The sequence below is a fragment of the Ailuropoda melanoleuca genome, chromosome 12, assembly GCF_002007445.2.
Source record: "Ailuropoda melanoleuca isolate Jingjing chromosome 12, ASM200744v2, whole genome shotgun sequence".
Taxonomy (NCBI): Eukaryota; Metazoa; Chordata; class Mammalia; order Carnivora; family Ursidae; genus Ailuropoda; species Ailuropoda melanoleuca.
Window position 1 is genome coordinate 52721858 of NC_048229.1, and position 25862 is coordinate 52747719.

Sequence of the window (25862 nt, forward strand, 5' to 3'; positions counted from 1 at the left end):
ACCCCTGCACAGGCCAGATGGACACCAGCCCTGTGTGGTTGTGTGGAACAGGATAAACAGTGTGTGACGAGTTGTGCCAAGTCACCAGGAACAGGACCATTCAGACCAACAACAACAAAATCAAGCAGGGGTCCGTGGCATTGGGAGAGGCTTTTAAAATGACAATGAAATATGTGTTTTTAGAGTAGTGAAGCTCCGTGCATGGCCCACGGCTGTCTTTTAAGAGAATAACTCGGTTATTCTTTTCCCCCCTTGGACTAAATATCTGTCTTGATGGGCATAAAGGGAGTAGCTGCATCGAACATCAAAGTCCTCATTACTAACCAGAGGGAGGCACTTCTCTCCTCTCTCTTAAGCCCAACCTTATCTGGAGGGACCTCTGTCCCCAGAGCTGTAAAACAAGCTCTTTTCTCTAAGCTAACGGTGCACAATGGTGTCGAATTATGTATAATGATTCTGTAATGTGAACTAATGCCACCAGGGACCTCATGGAAAGTACCACTTTCATTAAACTTATCCGGCAACAGGGTCTGAATACGAATTTAGAGGCGGCGGCCGTAAATTGCAAGGCATATCCGTCGGAGGCACGTGCGGGTTGCTCTGTGTACACAGATCTACGGGGCAGAAATCAAGAGCCCCGGTGCATGTGGGTGTCTCGGTGTGGCCGTGGGAGGAGGCGAGAGTGATGTACTCCCCCCACCCCCTCTCTCCACCCCTGGACCTCAAGCCTTGTGAGGGGCCTCGCCAGCACATGCGGGCTCCGCCTGCCCCGCTTTGCTGCAGACACGCTCACGTCTCCGGGAGAGTTCATCCGCCCTTCGGAAGCACCAGCGGGGGCACCCGGGCATCGGCTCAGAATTAATGAGACCTCCAATTACATTCATTTGCTTCAAGGATCCGTACCCAGCGATGACCCCCCACATTTCAGAGTTTCCCCACCTCCTTCGCGTTCCTTTAGAACAAGTGGCTAATTATAAGAAAATCAACCCCAAGGAGGACACCTAGATGAGACCTCAGAAGGAAAGAGCCGGGAAATGCCAGCTCTTCCAGCCCAGCGTGTGGTCCACGAACCCCACTTCGGAAGCCAGCCTCGCCTTCCCCGGCACCCGACTGAGCTCAGCTCTACATATGTGCTGACAACCACCACCAAGAGAGGAGAGAGAAGACATCACTAGCCAAAATTAACCCAGATGCCATTTTTCCGACTCTGCTAATCTTAATTGAATCAATCTCCCAGCCTCTCTTGACAGTGAAAGATTGCTCAAATCTGGGAGGCCAGGCTGGACACGACTCCTAGAAGAAAAAAAATCTTCCTTAATCATTAATTTGTCCATTCCCTCCCATTTGGCCCCATTCTTCACTGTCTTCACGGTGCACCCCCCGCAACCCTCCTGTGTTAGTAATCACTCGTAAGTGTTCTTCCCAATCCACTCACATGACTGGAAACCAATTTGCTGGAAGAGGATACGGCAGAGCGGCCCCCACCCTCTCTCTTCTTGGTGTGCTTTCTCTCCCTCTTTTCTATGAAGTCTAGGTGAGCTTTCATTAAGTCCGATGAGGTCTCTAGTACCATTTTCTGGACACATTGGTAAACCAGTGTAGAGCACTCTTTCCCCAGAAGCTGAAACTACTGTACAAGAAATGGTTTTAGGGAAATCATCAGAAAGGATGCTATCATCCTTGGAAGCGTCCTGATTCCTGTGGGGTCAGACAACAGATGGAACTACAGTCTCCTTGATAAGTCTCAAAGGGGAAAGGGCTTCTTATGTCCTCTGGACTTAAAACTTAGTTTCCAGGAACTGTTCTTTTTTTCCCCCCTTAATTATCCGGAGCTCTCAGACTCTAGGTTTAACCATGATTTTGTCCTTCCTGAAAGAAGCGTTTAATGGTTAGTGAGAAATATACATGAGGTGCAGGTTGAGATTAAAGTAGAGGAAGGGAATTTGTCAATGACTACTCTGACCTCTGGCTTGGACTGGTGCAGTAGTATGCTAACCAGTCTCCCGGCTTCTATCCTTGCCTCCCAATGCTCTGTCCCCCAAGAGGAGTGTGCTACTTTCAAAAAAGTTCACATCATTCTGCTCTCTTGCTCAAATTTTCTTAAGTTTTCCATCTCACCCAGAGTCAAAGCCCAGATCCTTCCATGTGTCTGGCTCCCAGTGATTTTTCTGGCCTCATCATATTACTCTTTCTCACTCATTCCATGCCAGCCACCCTCACCTCCCTGGGTGTTCCTCGAAGACGTCAACCTTGTCCCACCTCTAGGCTTGGCCTTGGCTGGAGGCTCTCCCCTCTCCTATCTGTGTGGCTCTTTCCCTGACTTCATTCAAGACTCTAATTTAATGGCCATTATCAAGGAGACATTACTGGGCCATCCTGTCTAATAAGTCACTCCATCACCAACTTTATTTTTTTCTGTAGCAATTATTCTCATTTGATCGACCACTCTTGTATTTTCTGTCACCCCCGCTAGAGAGTAAACTCTACAAGAGAATGTACCCACCACATAGTAGATGTTCATTAAATATTTGTTTAATAAATGGCTGTTATCCCAGAGACAGGACTCACTGAGAGGACTTTAATGACTCGGGACTCTTTGAGGCCAATTATCATAATTTCAAAATTCCTAAGATGTCCTTTAAAATGTTTCATATTGATCTTGAATTTCCCATTAACAAGGATGGGGAAAGTCCACAAAGGACTCTCTCTGTTAGTAATAATAAGTGGCAGTGTTTGAAGTCAGGCAAGACATGGCAGTTGTCACACAGGACTACCACCCCAACGCCATCCGTGCTCGGGACTAAGAATCTTCCACAAGTCAGCCTATCTTTGTAGTCGCGTTCAGGTTCTCAACCCAAGGTGGGTTGCTAGTCTCAGGTGAATTTATCGTAGCCTTGTGGATTGTTCCCTGGCCCGCACAGGCCAGCTCCGCCAAGGCTCCTCTCTGCGTCAATGCCAGGTGGTAAAACAAATAAAACACACTGTTCTTCTCTTGTGCCTCGCCATAAATCGGTCCCAGCCTCACTCGTGGGGCTGGAGTCAAGACTGATTTATGCCCTTCGTGAAATTTCTAGTGTAGTTACTTAACATAAAAAAATAAAACCTCTCAAACATGAGTTCTTACACATAAATTCCAGAGCTAGCCAAGGCTTGGAAACTTTTGTTTTCTTTAGATGATGCTGAACACGCCTGCCCCATCTGAGGGATCATTTAAGGTAGAAGCCTTCACTGCCGAAACTTCGGTAGAGAAGAATAGCGGCTGTTGAGTGCAGCTGCTGTTGAGAATAGGTACCGAGTAATGGTGAGTCGATTTCTTGTTAAACTTGGGGCCCCCACTGAGTGTGGGGAAGGGTAATGTCAGTATGAGCCCTTCTCGGTGGAGGAGGGACAGCTTCTGTGTGGAACGGTTGACATTATCGGCAGACACTGCATTGTCCTCGGTGGCCCTGGTGAACTTGGCGGATGGGGTGGGGGAGGGGTGGTAGAAGGTTCTCTGCTTTAGACGTAAGGAAACAGGAAACTTAGCTTTGCATGGGTTCACCCTTTTCAGGCCTCAGTTTCCTTGACTGTAAAATAAGGGACGAGACTAGAGAGCTGATTGCCGAGACACCCATTCTATTCTATTTTACGATTTTATGCTCGGGAAGGAAAGGAGTATTCCCTAATTTTTCTTTCTTTCTTTCCCCCGCCCCACCCCCCCAACAGGGTTTGGGGCAAGGAGGCCCGCCCAGATGATGTTGACTAGAATTTGATTTTTTATTCCAGAAGTGTAGTGCGAGGGTGGAGGTGGGAAGAAGCTTCTGTTAAATTTTATCAGGTCCTCAATGGCTCATGAAAATGAAAATAATTCTTCATCCGATTTAGTTTGTAAATGCCATTTGAGTAATCCCTGAGGATTTCTAAAAATAAAATCATAAACTTAACCAACACTTCCTTTGCCTAAAATTTTGGTAGATTTTTGTGATATTTGGCTATTAAAAAAATTCTTATTTACTTCTTCAGGGCCGATAGTTGTCATTTTGAAAGCGATTGGGTGCTTGGGTGTTTTCCACCACTCCAAGAATGATTAATCTCACCATCTGCATGCTTATATGGAATATATATATATTTTTCCTGTTCAGGTGACAGTTTTAGGATCCTTCTAAGCAGTGATAAAAAACTCGCAGTTATAATGTGTGAGCATTTTGCCTTTCATTATAATGCAGAATTTCTCCATGCAAAATCAGGCCAAGATGTAAGCCTAGACCCAGGGGCAAAATTCATTCATTATGCATGTACATTATTCCCCCAAATATTGATAATACTTTTCATAATAATTATTTTACATATATTAGCTCTTGCTGCTATATTAGTATTAAAGATACCTTTATTAATCTTGAATATTTTGCTGAATAATAAATAGGATCTCAGAGGCTTGAGTTAAAAGCTGCTCTTAGCTAGAATGCTGTAAATCAGTTGTTTTATGAATAAAATTGGCTTCCATATTTTTTTCCTCAGGATTGCTTATTTAAATAATTTTTCCATTTATTGAATGTGTATTTTTTTCTTTCTTTCTTTCTTTTTTTTTTTTCTAGAAACCCATCCCCCTGCTGCTGCCCTCCCTCCTGGCTCTCTCTCCCAGTTGGAGAAAAATGCAAAATCACATAAACCTTCTTCTAAACCTTCACAGTGAGAAAGGGCAAACACTCTGCATTATTTAGCAGGCGCCGGGCATTTTCGTTCCAGTGAAGTGCTCTTGCAGCTAGCTTGCTTTTTCTTCCTTCCTTCCCTTCCTTCCTTCTTTCTTTCTCCCTTTCTCCCTTTATTTCTTCCTCCCTTCCTCCTTCTTTCCCTTTTTCTTCCCTTTTTCTTTCTTTCTTTCTTTTTCTTTCTTTCTTTCTTTCTCTTTCTTTCTTTCTTTCTCTCTCTTTCTTTTCCTTCCTTCCTTCTTCTTGGTAACAGATAAACAACAAATATTGAGAGCTAACAATCCACAAAGCTTTGGAAGCGATAGCTCGTTAACTGCTCACCCTGTTGAGTTTCCCCCATTTTCCACGTAATGATACTAAGGTTTAGTGAGATTAGGGTCGCTTAGCCGGCAAGGGGTGGAGTCAGGATTTCAACTCTGGTTGGTCTAACTCCTGAGCCCATCTGGTGCTGCCTCAGAGGTGAATGCTTGTGGAAGCGTGTTTGCGTGGCACGGAGGAAGGGGCCAGGCCGCGGTGTCTGACCCTGTAGGTCCCTGAGGGTTTCAGGAGCTCTGTGCCGTCTTTGGTGGGTAAATATGTCCGTGGAAGGAGACAAAAGTGGCTCCTATAGGGACAAGCCTGGATATGACACACGTCACCATACAGTGGTCTCCCTCTTTCTTGTGCAGTTGGGTAAATGCCTCTTCCGATTGGGTCAGTGAGCAAGGAAAGCTGGTATCTTCTTAGACTTTCATGGTGTCGTCTTGTGTAGAGGCCAAAAGCTAGCCCACTAGCGCCCGCTCTGAGGTAGACTGTGTCTGAGGCCATGTTATGGTGGACTGGGGCTGTGGACTGGGGCTGTGGACTGGGGCTGTGGCTTGGGATGGGACTCGGCCGTGGACACATTGGGTGTTTCCAACCTGGGCTAGATTGTGTAACTGCCGGCAACCACCTTTCCAAGGATTCTCATTGGGGTCTTGGATTGTTGGGTCTCCCATTCCAAAGAGAAGAAGGCTCCAGTGGGGGCGTGGTTTTTTCCAAAGTCACACAGGAGCTGCTTCTCTGTGGAGTACGTTTTCGTTGCCCTGCGAGGGAGAAACAAGGTGGGTTCCATTTTCCTTACAGCCCGACGCTTGGCTAACATGACCTTATTTCTTGTCTGCTTCTCCTGTCTGTTCTCTCTGCTGGGATGCAAACCTGGCAAGGGCAGGAGCTTGGTCTGACCCTGTTTCCTACATTATCCCAACACCCAGAACTGTATCTGGCATTTGGTAAATATTTGTTGAATGAATGAATGTATGAATGAATGAATGACCCTAATGAATTTCCCAGCACCTACTCTCACCTTTGAGAAATTCCTACCACTCTCACTTCTGGCTCATCTTCCCCAAACTCCATCTTCTGGATTTGACCACCTTACGTGGTTCTGGATTTTCTTTCTTAATTCCTCTAACATCTTCCAGTTCTGCCATTTAATCATGACCCACGTGTGTTCCTTGGGAGCAGTCCAGGGCCCAGAAACATATTCCAGGAGTAATTTGTATTCCTAAATATGGCCTCTTCAGCTCCCACAGCTAGGGGCAGCCTGGCTTAGTCAGGTTTTAGATATGCATATTATTATGTAAATGTCCTTGAATTGAATATAATTTCCTTAAAAATATTTTCCAATGGAAAATAGATCTCCTTGCAGGAGGAACCTAGCCAGGCAGTACCTGAAGAAAGCCTCGTTGTTTGTGTGAAGTATGCATGAGACGTGCGTGAGCATGAGTCATTTCAACGGCTATTTTTAGAATTAATAATGACAACAAGAGCTAGAAGTTATTGAATTCTTGCTAAGTGCCAAGCATTGAACCAAGCACTTTAAAGATGTTCTCTTATTTAAACTTGCCAATGACCTTAAGAACACTTACAGTTATTACTCCCAGATTACAGATGAGTAAACTGAGGCACAAGAGGGTTTTTGGAACGTGCCTCGAAGTCCCCCACCTTGAGGAAGAGCTGGCCTCCTAACGCAATTCAGGCTGCACCCAGACTCCCTGCTTAAACTCTCTGCCGCCCTTGACTCCAGGCACTGGTACCTCAGCCTCGAATAATCTTTAAAGGCATCTCCCAGGAAATGTTTAAGTAAATCTGAAGGATTAAGAAAACAATGCACGATATCTAACTTCCCTCCATGTCTTTTGTTCCATGGTTCTAGATGGTTCCCGTGCCTCTCTGAGGGATAACTTGGAGAAGCCAGGTATTTCTGGTTAACAAACGTGTGAAATAAATCTGAATATATCCCCACTTCCATGCAACACACAGAACCAGACCTGAGTCTCTGGAGGAGCGATTCCAGGGGAAGATTCTGCTTCTTTCTTTAAGGGGATGTTTGAAATCCCACGCACACATACTCCCCACAGACTTTTTCTCCACATGACTAATCCAGTCTCCTGTGACCTCTCTTTAGTGTGACGGGGACGCAGGGAACAGAGCCTGCAGCTTCTGCCGACCCCAAACATTTAGTTACATTAATCACAGCACGTTTTTGGACTTTGAGCATCCAGAATGAAAGACACTTTCTTGGGGAGACATTGATCAAACAGTCTACAGGTATCTGTACATCGAGGGACATTAATCATCTCTGCATTATCTCGCCCACCAGTAGAATATGTAAATGTGATTCCTGTCAATGATAAGGGGAAGGGAAATTATTCTTAGAGATTGGTCCATCTGGAGCTGTTGATACAATCTTACCTGAGACAATAGGTTGTAAAGATAAATTTTTTAGCATTACTAATCCAACGTTGCCAATAGCCATGGAGAATGGAGAAATTTAAAACCAAACTAAGGATGTACAGTCCAGACAAGAGAGGAAAACAAGCCTCAGCTTTGCTCTAGTTCCTGTAATATTATGTGGCAACCTAGCAAGAAAGATGCTTTCTGCATAATTAAGGGGGGCATTGGAAGGGTCTGGCTAGGCCGTTGGGGAGTGTGTTCTGGACCGTTTCACATCCAGCCAAAGGTTTAACTCTTAACATACACAAGACAAAGGCTTCAAAACCCAAAATGGGATTTCTGTTCTTTCTACCGACTAGAAATTCAGGAATTTTATCTTCACAAAGGAATCTTCCTAGACCCTTCTGACCCATCAACTGCCCCTATAGGGTTGACGAAAAGGGTTCTGGAAAGATTACTGAAAATCAATAAAAAGAGTGAGTTTGCAGGGCCCTCCCTGCATTTTGACTTTCCTCTCCACCCTTTATATTGATAAATAAAAGAAGCAAAGAGTTCCAAATTGTTATTTTTCAGCTCCTGGCTGGAAGGGAGTTGAAGTGTGGTGATGGGGTCTAAGGATGATCGTTCCTAACAATTAAGGATGGAAAAGCATTGATGGGGTATTCAGGGATGCAAGGAACTCTCCCTTTAGGGACCTTTAAGAAAAGGACTAAGTGATGACTGGCAGACTCCAAGAAAGAATACAGTTAATTTCCTTCTACGATGTCAGCTTCCAAAAGGTCAGAGATATCGTCTTTCCCCGAATCTCTAGCTTCCCTCAAATAATCCATTTTGAGTCTGACATCCATTAATTTGCCTAAATGTTCCTTGAACTTGATGGGGTAATAAGGTAAAACGATGTCCCTCATACTCTCTGGGCTGCCAACTTCACATTTCAGGATATGGCAAGCACCTTCTCAACTCCCTATTATGTCCCTCTCATCATCCCTCTTTCCAAAATTAGTACTCTTTATTATTATTTTTAAGCTTGTGCTCACATAAACGTTTTTCTAGAACGTGCCCATAATCTTAATTCCTTATTGTGTTGTATGGTGTTGACCACCCTCTTTAGTGGTAGGATTATTGGCGGGAACACCATCATATTGTACAATGATGAGATTCTGCTTTTTGCCCACGCACGAGACCAGATTCCCCAAACTTGTTCTGAAGAACTAGTCGTCTGAGTCCGTACCGCTATTACTTGAAGACAGGGTTTTGTTTAGGAAATTCTAGGTTGAAGACGTAAATGGTTCTAAATGGAATACAGGCCTTCTCAATGTTTTGAATGGGCTAGTGAGCTCTGGGACTCGCAGAGAACAGGATGACAGTCCTTAGCATCTCCTGGATTTCTGTAACCACAGGATCATGTTTTCTTTTTTTTTTTTTTTTTAAAGATTTTATTTATTTATTTGACAGAGATAGAGACAGTCAGTGAGAGAGGGGACACAAGCAGGGGGAGTGGGAGAGGAAGAAGCAGGCTCCCAGCAGAGGAGCCTGACGTGGGGCTCGATCCCGTAACGCCGGGATCACGCCCTGAGCCGAAGGCAGACGCTTAACCGCTGTGCCACCCAGGCGCCCCAGGATCATGTTTTCTAAGCGTACCTCTTGCAATGAGTGTCCGGGGAGCATGTGTCTGGGAAAGACTAAGTTGAAAGTTGTGTGCCTGGAGTCTGTTAAGAGAGTTTATGTAGGGGGCGCCTGGGTGGCTTAGTCGGTAAGTGTCTGCCCTCGGCTCAGGGCGTGATTCCAGGGTCCTGGGATTGAGCCCCACATCGGGCTTCCTGCTCTGCTGGGAAGCCTGCTTCTCTCTCTCCCACTCCCCCTGCTTGTGTTCCCTCTCTCGCTGGCTCTCTCTCTCTCTGTCAAATAAATTAATAAAATCTTAAAAAAAAAAAAAGAGAGAGTTTATGTAGTGTTTTCAAGAGCAAGAATGGGCTACATTAGTCCTGGACATTGTGTGTGAGTTTAAGAATTTATGATAGCATGTGAAATTTACTTATTAAAAAGATCCTTTGTAGAAAGAAAGATACTTTCTTATTCTGCTGGTAGGATAAAAAACTGGCATAGGCTTTCTGGCAGTTGATTTCACAATGCTTGTCAAAAATGTAAAAAATGTGAGTACTCAATAAGCAGCCAGTCCTTCTTTAGGAATTTACCCTAAAGTAATTGTTAAATTGCATTAAGATTTAGTTCTGATGTTATTTACTCCCATATTGTTTATAGGCTTGATATTAAAAAAAAAATTTAATGACTGGCATGCAAGGGCACCAACTAATGAGAACAGAGGTCTCCTATACAGCGTGGGTGTCACTGGCCTCATGCACAGCAATGAAATAGTAGCCCCGATTCTTTGTAGGAGAGATGAAAATGAAAAACAAAATCTTGCAATGGGGAAATAGTTACATAAATTATGATACGTCTATGTAATGGACTCCTTCCCAGCTATTAAAAGTAATGTTACTGAAGACTTGCCCATGGCATAAATGTTCTTGCAATACTATATGAGAAAAACAGGTTAGAGCTGTATATAGATAATGGTCCTGTTTTGAAAATGAAATATATGCACATGGAGAAAAGATTGGAAAGATACACAGCAAAATTCTAACATCGGTTATCTTGGAGTGGGAGGACCTCCGGTAATTTTGTTTTCTTCATTTTATTAGTCTGTCGTGTGCAGGTGGCGGGGGTCAGCAAACTCTGGCTTGCGAGCCAAGTCGGGACCACCGTCTGTTTTTATAAGGAAGTTTTATTGGAACACAGCTACATCTACTCATTTATGTATTATCTATGGCCACTTTCGTGCTACAACGGCAGGGTTGAGCAGGACAAACCAACCAACCTACGAAACGTAGCCCACAAAACCTAGAATATTTGCTAGCTGGCTTCTTACAGGAAAAGTTTGCTGACTCCGGGTCTGGATCAACTATAACAAATACCTCCTACTTGTATAACAGAAAGGCTTAACACTAAAACAGAAAGCAATAAACTATGAAGTTTAAATACCAAACCTGTTCCTTTTAAAAGATGGACATACAAAGGAGAAATGGTCTGACATTGAGTTATATTTATGGCCAATATTTATACCTCTCAAAAAAGTTTCAAGGGGAGAATAAAACAGAAACTGAACAGCCTAGTAGATGCCATCAGAGATAGAAATCACCATACAGAATGCATAAGTAAAAGTGTCGGAGTTTTCAGACAAAATGAGTTTTAACCAAGATACCAATAACACATCTCACTGACCCATTTTCCCCTTCATCTTCCCAGTGCCTTTGCAGAGAATCCCAATAACACATCCCATCTGGAATGTTGAATGGTTTATCCCATCGTCTGCTCCTTGAATTCCAGCTTCTTGCCTTCTGACTCTCCCTCCCTTTTTCCTCACTGCCAACCCCAGGAGATAAGTGATCCTCTTCCATAGAATACGAATGGCCCACAAGGAAAAAGCAATAAATATTGACATCCGGGGTTTCCAGAAGCAAAATATGGCCTTTGACCGGTCATCAAAACACCCAGAGATTCTTGCTTGCTTTCTAGAGCCTCCCTATTAAATATAAACAGACAGCCAAGGATCTTTTAATCTTTGAGAAAAGTCTTAAGTATGAAAAAACCCAGACCCCTCTCAAAAAAAGAAAAAAGAAAGACCATACAAGAACTAGAAGTATATTTAAAAAACAAATAAACAAACAACTATAACTTCTCCAGAATGATAAGAGAATATATTATATCAATGAAAATCATCTGGTGTAAAACAGGAGTTCTTAGAAACTGAAAATATGATGATAAAAACATGAACATATAATAGGAGAGATGGAAGATAAATTTGAGAAAATCTTTCAGAAGATCAAATTAAGAAAAAAAAAACAACCCAAAAAGATAGCTATTAGGAAAAAAGCTTTATTTAAAAAGGCCAAATTCATGTATCTTTACTCTACAGTCAGGAAGCCCAGGAAGAATTTACATAGTAAGTCGAGACAAAGAAATTTTCAAAGGAAAAAAAATGCAAGAAAACTGACCAGAAGTGTTCAGATTCAGTGACCCATTGGCTTTCCAGGGCCATGAATGAGAAACGATTGACACTAAGTCCTGTTATGGTGACAATTCAGAACAACAAAGATAAAGAGAGGATCTTAAAAGGTTTCAGGGAGAAAAAAAAAAATATCACACTCATGAATTGGGGGTAAGAAGACCCTGCGACTTCTCAACGGCTGCAGTGGAAGTTGGAAGACAATGGAGGGTTACCCTCAAACCCTGGGAAAGGAGTCTTCTCATCCTAAAATTCTACACCCAGCAAATTCTTTGTCCAAAATGTTTTTCAGAGATGAAAAGCAAAAACAAACCCCACCTCGAAACTCCCGAAGAGCTACTGATTTATTTTATCAAGATGAGGGTATATGGGTTGCCGTACAAAATACCATAGACTGGATGGCTTTAAACCATACATATTTTTTTTTCCCTCACAATTCTGGAAGCTGGAAGTCCCAGACCAAGGTGTAGCAGGGTAGAGTGTAGGTGAGAGCCCTCTTCCTGGTGTGCAGATAGCCACCTTCTCACTGTGTCCTCACACAGCACAGAGTAAGAGAGAGAGAGAGAGAGAGAGAGAGAGAGAGAGGGAATGAGAGAGAGTGAGAGAAGGAGAGAGAAAGAGGGAGAGGTTTGCTGTCTCTTCCTCTTCTTAGGAGGGCACCAGCCCTATCAGTTTAGCATCCCACCTTTACAACCTCATTTATCCTTTGTCAGTTCCTCATGGGCCCTATCCCCAGTCTAGTCATATTGGGTTTTAGGGCTTCCAGTTATGAGTTTGGTGGGGACACAAAGTTCAGTCCATAACAAGGGTGTAAACCACAAGAGAGGAAGATAAGGAATCCAGGAAACCAGAGGGAGAGGCGAACGAGAAGCCACAAGAACAGAGCCAGAACATTGCACAGGTCTGGAGAGCACCCGGCCTGGCTTACACCCAAAAGGCTCTAGGAGGGAGACAATCAAGGAAAGAAAAGAATATGTCTGAGACCAGAAATCTGTACTGAGAGTCTGATGGGCTTGGAGAAACATACTGGAGGCACAAACATGGAGTTCTTGTCAACCAGTGGCTTTGCCTGTGCTCTTCCCCCTTCTGGAATACTGGTCCCCTACTTTCCCACGGCGAATTCTCACTCTGCCTTTCGGAGTCACCTACAGTGTTACTTCCTCAGAGAGACCTTCCCTGAGGGAGGCTCCCTGGCCGCCATATTCTTCTATGGCGCTGCCTCTTGCCGGTTTCCCCCCTGGCTCCCATCCTAAGGAACAATTACTGGGTATTCTCCACTGTTCCCTCTCTCCTCTTCCAAATGGGCACCATGGAGAACTGAGGGCCTCCCCTCTAGGGTAGGATCAAATGATATCTGAGCTGGGCCCCAGGGCCACCTCTCTCCCTCTCTCCGCCCCAACCTGCACTTCAGCAGAGAACAGAGCCTCCACCTCTGGTCTGGTGTCCATAGTCGTTGGATTTTCTCTTGCATTTCCTAGGGAGAGGAGAAGAGTTCAATTCTTCTGACTTCTACGGAGCCCCCCGCCCCGCCCCTGGTATGGGACTGATGGGCATTCAAACCAAAGGGCTGACTTTTAATTTACAGCAGCACTTCCAAGGTGAATAAGTTAGCCTTTCTGAGCCTCAAATGCTTCCTCTGTAAAACGGGCCTAATAGTAGGATGTGTCTCATGAGATCATTCCTAGAATTAAATAAGGGAACAGCTCTAACCCTCCTCATAACATTCTGGCTGGTAGTGCTCGTTAAACGGTCATCAGAGCTACTATGGCTATTATGGTTGAGCAAAAGCATGCTGGGAAGGCAACTGCTTAGCCAGGCTCTTCAGTGTTGGGTAGGCCAGGAAGGAAAGGAAAAGTAGGACTGGAAAAAGAGAAGAATTTAGTGTTTACTGGGCACTCGCTCTGTGCCAGACCCCGGCCTTTCAACTGCTCACGGCTCCATTGGCGTCCCCACTTTACAGATGAGAAGACTGAGCCTCAGGAAGGTAGCAGCATCACTTGTGCAGACAGGAGGTGGCGTAGGCAGGTTTGGAAGCTAGATTTTCTGCCTCCAGGGCGCTCGTTCCATGCTCTGGGGGGTGGGGGTCCTGAGGGCTTCTGCCCTGTCCTTTCCCACTCCCCTCGGGCCTGGTTCTCATCCATGGAGCCCTCTGGAGCCAAGTTGGGGAGCTCTGAGGCCAAGCTGAGGGCGGGAAGTTAGATCATCAGCCATCCTTTAAGGGGGTAATTAGCTGACTACGAAAACAGATTCTTTAACCGCAGCATTTCGCCCCACCAGGGGAGAGGGGAAGTCAATGTTTTTATTATAAACGGAATCATAGAGGGGTTTAAGGCTTAGTAGTGTTTGCTTTGGTTTTGTTTTTTAAAGGCCTGAGGTGGATCTTGGCATCTGCTACCCCAGCCCAGAAGAAAGGAAGTTTATTTTCTGGGTCAGATTAAAAGACTTTGGCTTTCTTGATTTTTATTTTCATGGAAAAGAGCTGCCTTTGCTGAGTCTCCCAGACCCTCTGTCCCCCTCTTATCCAGGTTTTCTGCTGCTTTTCCAGCCAAGTGATGGGGAGGGNCGGGTGGGGGTGGAGAGAGAGAGAGGGAGGGAGGGACTTGTAAGGCAGTGCCAGGGTGATGGGGGAGGGGCTGCTGAGAAGCCAGAGGGCAGCCTGAAGGTCTTGGGATCCAGTGGGAACAGGGTGGGGCCCAAGGGAAGTGCCTCAGAGGCCACTTACTGCATGCGTGACCTTGACCAAGTGACTTAACCTCTCTGAGCCCGATTTTCACATCCGTACAGGGTGAAGGATGCCTGCATCTTGTCCAGGGGACAAGTCTACCCGGCATGATGTCATATCTTAGGGTACAGGCTGCCTGGCTTTGACCCCTAGCCCCAGCCTTTACTTGCTGGGCGGGCATGTGACCTAAGCCCTTGTTTCCTCATCTGTGAAATGGCAATGATATCTTAGGGCTGTCTGAGGATCCAATGGAAAAAGAGCTTAAAGTAATGCCTGGCCCATGGTAAGTACTCAAGAAACACCAACACACCAGTGAATTTATATGGCTATTAATTGCATGGTTAATATGGTCTGTCTGGTTTCTGTAGGGGGAGTTATGGATAATACGATTGAGTTTAGGGTCACATCATGGGAAGATTTAAATGGCTAGCTAAGAAATTTGGATTCAAAGAATCGACTTTTGAGGCCACTTCATTCAATCCACTGAAGAAACAGATGGAAAACCAGGGCTCAGGAAGAGCATGTAGCTTGTTCGAGGTCCTGCTGGGGCTGAACTGCAACCAGGAAGGGCAGTTTGGAGGGTAAGTCAATAGACTATCAGTGGGAAGACCTCCCTTCCAGAAATCTCCCAGGCTACAGCTCCATTGATGGTGTCTAGAATCCTTCCCAAAGGACTTGGATTTTAAGGCACCTTTTCATATTCACATGCAAACACATTAAGCCCATGTAGGACTATTCACACCATAGTCAGAGTTAGTTATCAGGTGATTTCCAGTGTGAGAGCAGGGTCTTGCTGGCTGGTTCCAGGGGCAGAGGAATTGTGATCCAGGGTAGAGTTAGAGCCTGGAGTCCTTCTAAGGCGGCCTCAGTGTGGTGGTGGGGAGGCTGGGGGGATACTGAGAAGCCAGATGGCAGCCTAAGGACCCCTCTCCCTGCTTCCCAGGAACACCAAATATATATGTCTTTATGGTTGACCCAAAGCATTTAGAATTTGGAACCTACTCAGTTTTGGGCAGAGATTCCTCACCCTTCCTGACCACTCAGAACCCAAAAATGTTCAGAACGCTTGGCCAGTGGCATCTTAACCTCGGGGGCCCATTTGCAACTAGGCCCAGTGCACTGGGTTCAACCGTTTCTCCAACCCACACTGTTTCTGGGTTACATTATTACTGCATTCATTTGTTCAGATCTGTCTCCAACCGGAAAGGACTTTGGGCAATTTATAAGGATAAGTTAAATAAANCCCCCCCCCCCCGCCGCTTAAGGAGCAAAGCAAGGAAGAAAATGAGGGTAGGGCAGAATGCTCAGCTAGGACTGAGGTTACAGGGTGCTCTCCGGTAGTAACTGGGCTACATCTGACTTGGTCCAGAGGGGCAATTTGGGCCTTTCTGGAAGCTGGCATGGAATCTGCTTCTTCAACCCCTTGAACACCATCGTCGTTATTTCTAGTATTAAACAACCAGCTGAGACAGAAGCAAAGCTGTTTCCTCAGTGAATCCAACCATGATCATGGAACCCCCTTCCCCAAAAGGGGGCGGCCTCCCAGTGGACGCTTCCTTCATATCATTAGTTTATCCACTTCCGGGTAAGTGTGCTACGGGTCAGCCCTTTACTGGGCTGTGGGAATGCAAGTGTTAACCAAACAGTCCCGGCCCCCACCCCCCACCCCCAGGGCTTACCATCAGGAGTGTTATGATTTGGCAACTTACCCATCAAAAGTCAAATCCCCAGAAATCCTCCAGGACCTTGCCCTCTCGAAGACATGAAGACACGTTGGAGAGGGTGTGGATGGGTTAGGGTCCAGCCAGACTCAAGTGTTTTCTTCTCTTTTTCTAATTATTTAAATTCAATGAATTAGCCTATAGCGTATTATCAGTTTCAGAGGTAAAGTCAGTGATTTATCAGCTGTATGTAACCCCCAGTGCTCATCACATCACGTGCCGTCCTCAGTGCCCGTCACCCCCAGTTACTCCCTCCCCTCCAGCAGCCCTCAGTTCATTTCCTATGATTAAGAGTCTCGCGTAGTTTGTCTCCCTCTCTGATTTCGTCTTGTTTTATTTTTCCCCTCCGTTCTCCTTGGCTCCTCTGTTCTGTTTCTCAAATTCCACCTGAAAACTCAAGTGTTTTCAACAGAGGGGAGTCAAGGCAGGGAATTGATTACAGCTAGAGGGAGAGTAGAGGTGCCGAGCAGGGGGTCGGATTAACCTGGAGACTTGGAGCAGCCGGAAGCTGTTACCAGCCCATTCTCTCTGGGCTGGAGCGATAAAGGGCAAAGGCTGTGTTTCCCAAACACGGGGACCAGGGTCCCCCAGTGGCAATAGGCTGTAGCTTCCTGTCTGGAGGGAGCCTGTCCCACAGGGAGATGCAGTTTTTGAGAACCACCTAAGGCAGACACACACACACACACACACACACACACACACACACACACACACACGAACGGCACAGCACCTGCAAAGTGCCCTGGCTTTTCGTGCTCCCTGCCCTTGACACTTCCACCAGGGCATCCTCCCAGCTAACTCCTTAGAAGCCGGTTTCTATAGGAGTCTTCGATGATCCACAGACATCCTGCAGAGTCAGCAGTCCCCTCAAGCTCTACTGGGGAGCAGAGCAGAGGAGGGCAAACAATAGATGTGTTTGCAAAGCAGGTCACTGGCCTTGGAAGGAACCCCTCGTCAAAATCTGATAGGACAGCCCAGAGTATGAACTCCCTGTGATTGTCGGGGGTGATGACAGAACTCAGTGGTGGTTTCCCCTGGAAAGATAGAATAAAGGACCACCACCAATGTAGACAGAGTGGTTCCCATGTGTTAAATTCGTCCCCAACCCAAAATATGTACATATGGTCTCTGCATACATAAACATATATGTGTATATATATGTCTACCCAGAGATGCTGTTTCTGGGCCATTTTATACATGAGAAAACAGGAGGCCACTCACTTGCTCAAGGTCATGTCGTGAGCCAGAGGCAGCTGCCATCTGTCTGACTCCAAGGTCCTTTGCCTCCAGCACAGAGCCTTGAACCACCGAGGCTCCTGGGACAAGAGGCTCTGGGGATACACCCGTCCCTCTCTCTGGCCACGGGGAGTCCTTGAGAGGAAAAGGCAGCTCTCTGAGGGCTCGGGGCTCAAACCCTAGGAGAAGAGCCTGCTCTGGATACCCCTCCCCCACCCACACACCAGGTAGCATCTAAATGTCCGGCGCCGGCCAGGGGTCTGGAGAACAGGCCACAGGGCTGTTGGCGAGACCACGGCCCTGTTGCCCCGAGGGCTGAAGCCGGTGACTCAAAGGGCAGCGCCTGTTTGCTTCAAGGTGTGAGGCGTGTGTCCAGGGCCGGGATATCCTGCCCTCAGCCTTACGTTCTGCCTGGTGGATGGCACAGAGGTGGGCCCTCCCTGGAACTTTCCCGGCCGGTCCTGCCCACCCAGCCTCCAGCTGCTGCTCTGAGGTTGCCTGGTGCCTGTCGGGTACCTGAGAACAACCCTTCTCCCTGCTTCTGCAGTTCCGAGTGGACCCCACGTCGTGTATCACCCTAATTGAGAAAGCGCTTGGAGGAGGCAGAAAGCCTGCAGACACAAGCTGTGCTTTGAGGACATGTGCCCCTGGCCAACCATTCCCGGATGCTGGATATGAGTGGTGTCTTCTGGAGAAGGTTAGATGGCCAGAGGTAGGAAAGTCAAATAAAGGCAAGGAGCTGGGGGACTGGGGGCATTGGGCGAGTTTTCTTTGAAGGCCCTGACACCCAGTTTCCGACCGGGTTTTCACACTCCCTAATAGGCCTCCGTATGTGACGGGGTGTGCGGCCCGGGACCCTGGCTTTATCACTCCCTAATCTCAGTTTAATTGCTGTGGTCAATTCACCCTGCACTTAATAACCCACAGCTTGGGATATTGTTTAATATGACACACACTTTGCTTTAAATGTCAGCCCTGGCTGGGCCTGGGGACTTGGCAGCCTCCCTGGGAGAGATGGCAAAGGAAGAGCGTCATCTGCTCAGCGTCTGGGATGCTGGTATGTTGGCTGTAACTTCCTTGGCTCGAAGGCTCAGCCACGGCCCGGAGCTGAGCTATTGGATGGGGATTTGTCATCTCCCGCCGGCTTCTGGGGCCCGAGCGGCCCAGATCTTCTTTCCTCTTGCTGAGTCTCACCTAGGGGCCGTGACACCGGAGAAGGGGTGTCTGTCAGGACAACTCCCCTCAGCTTGGAAAGAGGGTTGCATCCAGGCACGAATGGGAGTCCCGTTGGCCCTGGTGCTGTGTGTGGCCTGGTCCGGGTGGTGTGTTTGTGACCGAGACCCCAGGGGTGGCTGTTGGGTAAATATCACACTCTGGTTGAAGGATTGTAAGCAACGTCAGTGAGGACAGCTGGGTCAGGATGGCTCTGCCTACCAGCCTCCCATGGTCGCGCTCATCCAGCAGCCCGCTGCCTTTTGGCTCCCTGACTCGACTTCCATTCGTTCCTTCTGCTTCTGATGGACTATGTGATGAAACTGGGCTGCCCGAGCTAAGGGAGCTTCTCAGCTGGCCTCCTGCGTCCTTGGGACCACCCATGGCAACTCTCTACGGAAATCGCTTTCTTGCCCACAGGACACAGGCACCCAGGAGTGCCTTTCTGGAAGGACCCCTGACCCAAGCTGAGCCAATCAGCTCCTCTTTCCTGGGGATCAGGAATTCAAGGCGGAGAGAAACACTGCCGTGTCTGAGGGTCTCTAGCTCCTGCTTCCAGTCTCCCCCAAAGGCGCGGTGTTTTCCTGCCCTTGGCTTCCCTGAGATACCCGAAAGCCTTGTGACAGATCCCCCCTCGTGCAGAAGCAACTTGGGTTGGTTTGCCGTTCTCAACCAAGAGCTCTGCCTACAACAAGGAAAATATTCTACACAGAGCTGGCCAGACTGAGGGCTCGTCTTCCTAGTATAAGCTTGTATTTGAGATACAGTTTAGGGGGTGGGGAATGGGAACATGTTGGGTGGGTTGGGTGGGAGTCTGTTGAGGGTCACGCTGGCCTTGGGTGGAGCACCCATTGAGCTTGTCTCCTTGGTTGGGTTTCTCTTTCCACCTTTGACATCTGGGGAGGAGCTGGAATCTGGTATTTGAACACCATGATCCAGCCTGGGCCGTTTGCTCTCACCCCTAGTCTGGTCCCACTGTCTGAGGGAGGACAGCCCCTCGTAGACTGGAGCACTCAGGCTGACCCTGGAGTACCTGAGCGTCAAGGTGGGAGTAACCCCTCCATGGGCATTATTCAGTTTTTGGGCTCAGCACTAGGGAACACCTCTAGACCCTGAGACGTCCCCCAGGTTCAGCAGGCACAGTGGCTAGGTCCACAGTACTTCTTGGGGTGCATGAGAAGGTCTTCATGTGAATGTGTTTTAAAATCAGAAGAAGACGAATATGATAGTAGTAAATATATAACAATGCATCCAGCCTGGATTCGATTTGTCTATAACAACACGGTTGTAAATTGTAAGTTCTAACATGTTTTTTTTTTTAATGAAGGAAGGGGCCCGCAAGAATAAAAGTACCCAAGGCCCACAAACAAGGTCATCCTGTGGTCCCACCCACGCCCCCACTCCTAAGCATATGTGGGGGTTCCAGCTTCCTGGGAACCCCAGGGGGAGCCCGCCCTCAAAGCAGATAGATGTGCCCTGAATTGATTAGTGAGGTCTGTGGAGAGGGCAGCGACCCCAAGTATCTGCTGCTCCCACTCCCATGTCCCAGCCTGGCCTGCCCTGTCCAGTTGGGGGGGGGCAGTGGGGACCAACCAGCTGCTCTGGGGTACTACGATTGGCCTCATTTTATAGACACAGAAACCGAGACTCAGAGAGGCTAAAAGGTTTGGTCAAGTTCAGAAAGGTAGTAAGTAGTGAGGACAGGATTTGGACTGCCTGACCCCAGAGTCTACACAAGCAGAGGGCTGGCCTCCAAGAAGCAGTGTGCTCTCAGGCAGTGTTTCCAAGGTGAAGCATGAATGTGCTGTCCTGGCCCAGCCCCAGGAGACTTTGGGTGAGACACAAAGTGAGCTTTTTTTGTTTGTTCCGTAGGTACGTGGGCATATAAGCAAACATATGTAGTTTATCCATCAAAAAAACATGATTTCCTGAGTATTCCTGCTGGAGGAAGGTATGTAAGTTTTCAGGAAGGAGTTGACTTAGAGACAAATATGAAGTAAATCACGGGACAGCCGACCTACAGATAAAGCAAAACCAAAATAAAACAAGACAAAAAAACTTGAAATACTGGTATGAGGAAGAGACCTCTAGATCTTCGGTCATAATCTCCGAGTGTCCTTGGAGAAGAGCCTTCAGTTTTCCCAGACTCAGTTTCCCCATCTGAAAAATGGGGAGGGTCCTCGCAAGGTTATTGTAGAGATGCGAAGGGGATGTCACACGACAGATGTGTTGTCAAGTTCTGTGTAGAAATTCAAGGAAGTGGGACAGGGAGCCCCTCCGTCAGGCGCTTCTCTTGCTGTGAGTGCTTGGACAGGGAGCAGGAAAGGTATTCTTGGACAGGAAGCCTGGGGAGGGGTTAAGCTTGGAACTTGGAGTTCTCTGTGCTTAATTCCACTTGGGACCCACCCCAGATTGCTAGGCCTCTCAAGTAACATGATATAAATCCACTTAATTGAACATGAGTCTTAATTGCCAAAATTACCTGTAACATTAGCTGCTTCTGCAGCTGTGCCCTCTCCTGGGGCTGATGCCAGTTCTCCGGGGATGACTGGGTCCCAGTGGGGCTGGGCCCTCATGGGGTAGGCTGTCTGTGGCTTTGATTGTCCAACATAGGGCCTAGAAGTGGTGGAGAGGTGCCAGGCCTGGGAACCCACACTTTGGAGTCAAGGCCTCTCGGCTTGCTCTTCCCCAGACAGTCTCGGACCCTTGACACAGCCTGTCTAGCTTCCCCAAGATGCCTTCCCTGGTTAAAGATATCAGAGAAGTCTCTTATTTTTTTCTGGAATCTCCTCCAATCCTGGATGTCAGGGCCTATGTCTGGTATTTCCACTATAACCCCCAACCACAGAGCTTACAACGCTCAACCAGTGGGACCACTCAGCATCATTGAGGATTTCTAGTAACCAGAGGGGAGAGGAAACATGAAATGAACCTCAGTGGTGGCCATCACAGGCCATATGTCTTTGCCTCAAATATCCTTATCTTCATTAAATAATGTAAGAAGATAAAAATGGCCTAAAGAAAGAGCAGACAGCTCAGATCTACCAGTTATCCGTGAAATACAAATTAAAATTTAAATCATATACATTTGTTCACCTACCAGACTGTAAATAATTTCCAAGTGTAACAATTTCAATATGGCGTAACGGGAGGACAAGAATATTTTTTAGTTCTAGTGGCAGTATAACTTCATTGAGAAAATTAGCAGGATTGACTAACATTAAAACTGCCTGGGCGTGCCCCTTGACCCAGCAAATCCACCTGCAGATATCTATCTACCGCAGGAAAGCGATTGCGCACGAACTCAGGATACTTTGCACAAAGATGTTCGCTGCAGCGTTGTTTAGTAGGCAGCTGGAAACAACCTAAATGTCCATCCTAGGGCAATGGTTAAATAATGTACCGGGGCAGGTATCACCTCCCCAGGATTTACTTCATGTCCCAGTCCCCTCTGGTTAGCGTGAACTCTCAGTGATGACCAGAGGGTAGAGCTCTAAGTACAGACTTGGAAAACTCTGAGACTTGCTGTTGGTAAAAAAAAAAAAAAACAAAAAAAAAACAAGGTGCAGAACGATCCAAAGAGTTGCAAAATAAACTATAAAAGGCAACACTTAACAAACAAACAAACAGACTTACAGAACAAAGCCAAAGCAATACCAGGTAGTTCTAGAGGTATCTATAGAAAGAGGTCAGGAGGTGGACCCATCAAACTAAAGATAGCAGTCACCTCTAGCAAGGGACATGGGATTGGGGGAGGAGATCTCAAGGTTTATATCAACTGTTTGAAAATAATTTTTACAAATGAATGTATTCATGGGCTCTTTATGTAATTAACAGTAAATCTATTGATGGGATTGGGTGAGGGATATGTGGAGGTTTATTATATTCTGTCACCCTTCGTATTTGTCCAAATTCTCCATAATAAAAATTTAAGACTTGAACAATAAATTCGGCATTATAAAAATGATGACCTCACAAAAATGTTGCTCCTTCTAGAAGATCTGTTTGACATGCCCAGCTCTGCACCCAGGGTGGACCTGGCCGACTTTGGTCCTTCTGTGTCATAGGACTGTTGAGTGATGGTCTGACTCACTGAATGAATGAATGAATGAATGAATGAAGGAATGGATTGTTTCATTGAAAGGGAGTAGGATCCACTAAAATGGAGACTTGTCTTTTGATGACCCATTTCTGGTGTTTCTGGCTCTAGCGGCTCTGTGATCTATGCAGGCAAATGTGGGAAATGTGACTCACACTCTTCCTCAGGACTGGAGAGATGAGTATCTTGGGGCTGGGGGCATTTCTAAAGGAGGAAGAAAAGCTTCCTTAGCCCACCTCCACCCCGGTCAGCAATGAGAGACTCCTTTATCAGGGCCCAAGCTGCTCCTTCCCTGGGGCTCTGAGCTAAGCTCTGGCCTACAGAAGAGGTTCTGTGGATGGTTTCTAGACTATCGAACAAGATGAGAGAGGGGACTTGCTATGCAGATCTCCTGGCAAGGAGCCACAGTCTAAAATCCACCTTGGACCGGGTCTGGAATCCCATTATACATTCTAGACTCTCTGGGTGAGCTCGGGGCAGGCATGGGTCATCTATAATGGCGGTCTTTCCCACGGAGGCTGCACTTGGTCTCAGACCCTTGACCCAGTGCTCTGGGGCAGCCACATTAATTGATAAGACTTAACATCATAATTAAAATATATGCGCCATTCCTGCCTGATATGATCTCTGAGAACTGCCCTTCTCAACATCAAGTGTTGGAAAATGAGGGCAAGAAGGAAAGGCTGCGTGTGTCATTGCCTGTAGGTGTTGGGAGGCTGGTGGGAAGCTCGGCAAAGGAGAGAGGAGTGAAGGGAACAGATGCAGAAAGGGGGTTATGAGGACTGAACGCACATCTTGTGTGCGCCCCAAGGACAAACATCCAGTTATAACCCGGGAGACGGTAAGAAATAGAAGAGAGACCAAGATCCTTGCCAACTGAGGATTAATTTTTGAAGTCTCCGGAATCTCGGGGTGTGGAGAGAAGCAAATGGCCTTCATAAATCTGTCTTCAGTCTCTTCTCCATGATCCCGTGTTGTACGCATCGTAAAGCACACGGCTAACACAGCTCAAAGTAACTACAATCTGAAATCACCAGCCTTGTCAAGACAGGGGGTTTCATGAAGCGGATGGTGGTGAATCCGGCCAAGTACTCGGAGCTGTTCTCCAAGCCGCTGCTTGAAGAGAACTAAGGCAGTGGACCAACGAACAAAGGAAGAGCCGCCGGGACCATGACCCGCTAAGTGCTTCGCCGAAGGGTGCGTTCGGGATCAAGGTCCTGAGCGTCTCTGGAGAAAACGGACCAAGTCCTCTGGTGTGTTCACGAAATGGGCAATAAGCTTGCTGTCTAAATCAAACGTGGGGAGAAACTGGCGGATCCACAGCCACGCAGTTTCAGGGGAACGACAGCTAAGAACGTAAGCTGTTCTTGGCGAGTTCTCAAAATGAACTCGGTTGTCACTGTGGCTCAAACGTTGTTAAACATCAGATCAATGTATCTGAACTAATTTCTCTTTCATTGTTCAAGAGAAACTTGAAACCACACCCTTTTGCGTGATGAACATGGGATCCCATTTGTAATTTTAAAAGAATAGATGTTTACACTTTGAATAAGGTTGGCTTTGTTTGTGATTTTAAATGGAGTCACTTTGGGCATTTTTTAAAAGTATTTTTATTTTTTGATGTTTCAGAGACCCTAACCCTGTCCGGGGAGTAGGTACAAGGAAGATCCCATCATGAACTGATATTCGAAACGAGTCTTGAAACACGAGGAGGAGTCTGCCCAGTGGACCAGATGAGGAAAGGCAGGTCTGGCAGAAGGCACGGCATGGCGAATGCACGGAAGCGTGAACGGAGGAGGAGCATTTTGGATGCAGTAAGGAGTTCGGCGTGACAGCATTGGGGAGCACAGACGGCCAAGAGCAGGGGAGGAAGATGTAGAAAACGGCTGGAGACAGATCGTGGATGGCCTTGGGGGCCACTCTGGTAAGTTCAGATTCTATCTTACCAGCAATGGGAATGGTTTTCAGTTGGGACGTGATATGATCGGGTTCAGCTTTTAGAAACATTTTTCTAGAAGCACAGAGAGCAGCCCTGATGGTCCAGAGATCCCCGATGGTGATGCCGTAACATCATATGGTCCTCACACTGGGTAGAATAGAATAGGGAACTCCCTTAATCCTCACTGCAACCCTGGGAGGGTCAGAGAGGTTAAGGAACTTGCCCAAGGTCACACAGCAAGGAAACTGCAGAGCTGGGTTTCAGACTCGGGAGTGTTCTCTCAACCAGTCTGCCCCATCAGCACGCCCGGTAGCCTGGCTGTCTTACCTACCTTTTCAAAGTGTAATTGGACTTACTTCTATAGTTCCATCCATTTGTTCCAAAAGAGAGCTTTATATCACTATTATAAGTGAAAAAAAGCCATTTATTTTCTATTCCACATTAAAATAAATATCTATTAAAATCAAGCATCTGAGACAGCTGGGTGGGTCAGTCAGTTCAGTGTCTGCCTTTGGCTCAGGTCATGATCCCAGGGTCCTGCTTCTCCCCCTGCCTGCTGCTCCCCCTGCTTGTGTGCTCTCTCTCTCTGTCTCTCTCTGACAAATAAATTTTTTAAAAATCAAGCATCTGCCCATGTCAGGGTCTTTGTTTTTCTTTGGTTTTTTTTCCAACTGACTGAGCCACGCAGGTGCCCCCCATGACGGGGTCTTAAGGGCGATGTGTATGAACTCAGGCAGGGACAGTAGCCAGAGAGGAAGGGGTGCAGGGGGGACACAGGAGGTTCTGGCAACAAGATGACGTAATGAATGGCTGGAATGGGGTAGGGGCCTCCTTGGACACGCTTTAGGTCCGGGTGACTAATGACAGGGTTCAGACACCTGGGGGTGTGAGCATTCAGGAGATGTTACAGTGGGTGTTAAGGTTAAAATCCTCACTAGAGTAGTTTTGGTGGCTAGGTGACATCTGAGATGGTGGGGTGGGGTGGGGTGCAGGACTTGGTCACCGGGGGACTTCCTGGAGGTGGTGGGAAGGGCCATGGCTCAGAACGCCGGGCCCTTGACAAGGGCATGAGCAGTTAACCTCAGAGGGAGATGGGAATCCCCAGGGAGTGAGGCAGCAGGACAGAGGGTCTGGGCGGCTCTCCACGGGGCCATGTGCACAGTCCCAGCCTGGCCAGTCACTGGAGCTCTGGAAGATCATGAGGAAAGTGACATCGGGGTGGCCTAGGCAGCAGTGCCCAACAGGTGGGTGGAGCACTTCTTACTTGAATGCCTTTCATCCAGGGCCGGGGGCGAGCTGGGGTAGCAGCGGTCTGCTGCATTAACTATCCCAGGGCACCCACCCTTCGCATTTCCCTCCTAGCCTACCCGGGCTCCGGGCGAAGCACGCCCTCTCTCTCCCCCTCCTGTTGTCTTTGTTTCTGTGGCGGAAAATTTGAAAGCCCAGCATATTGGATTTCTTTTCAGCACACCGATAAGGCAG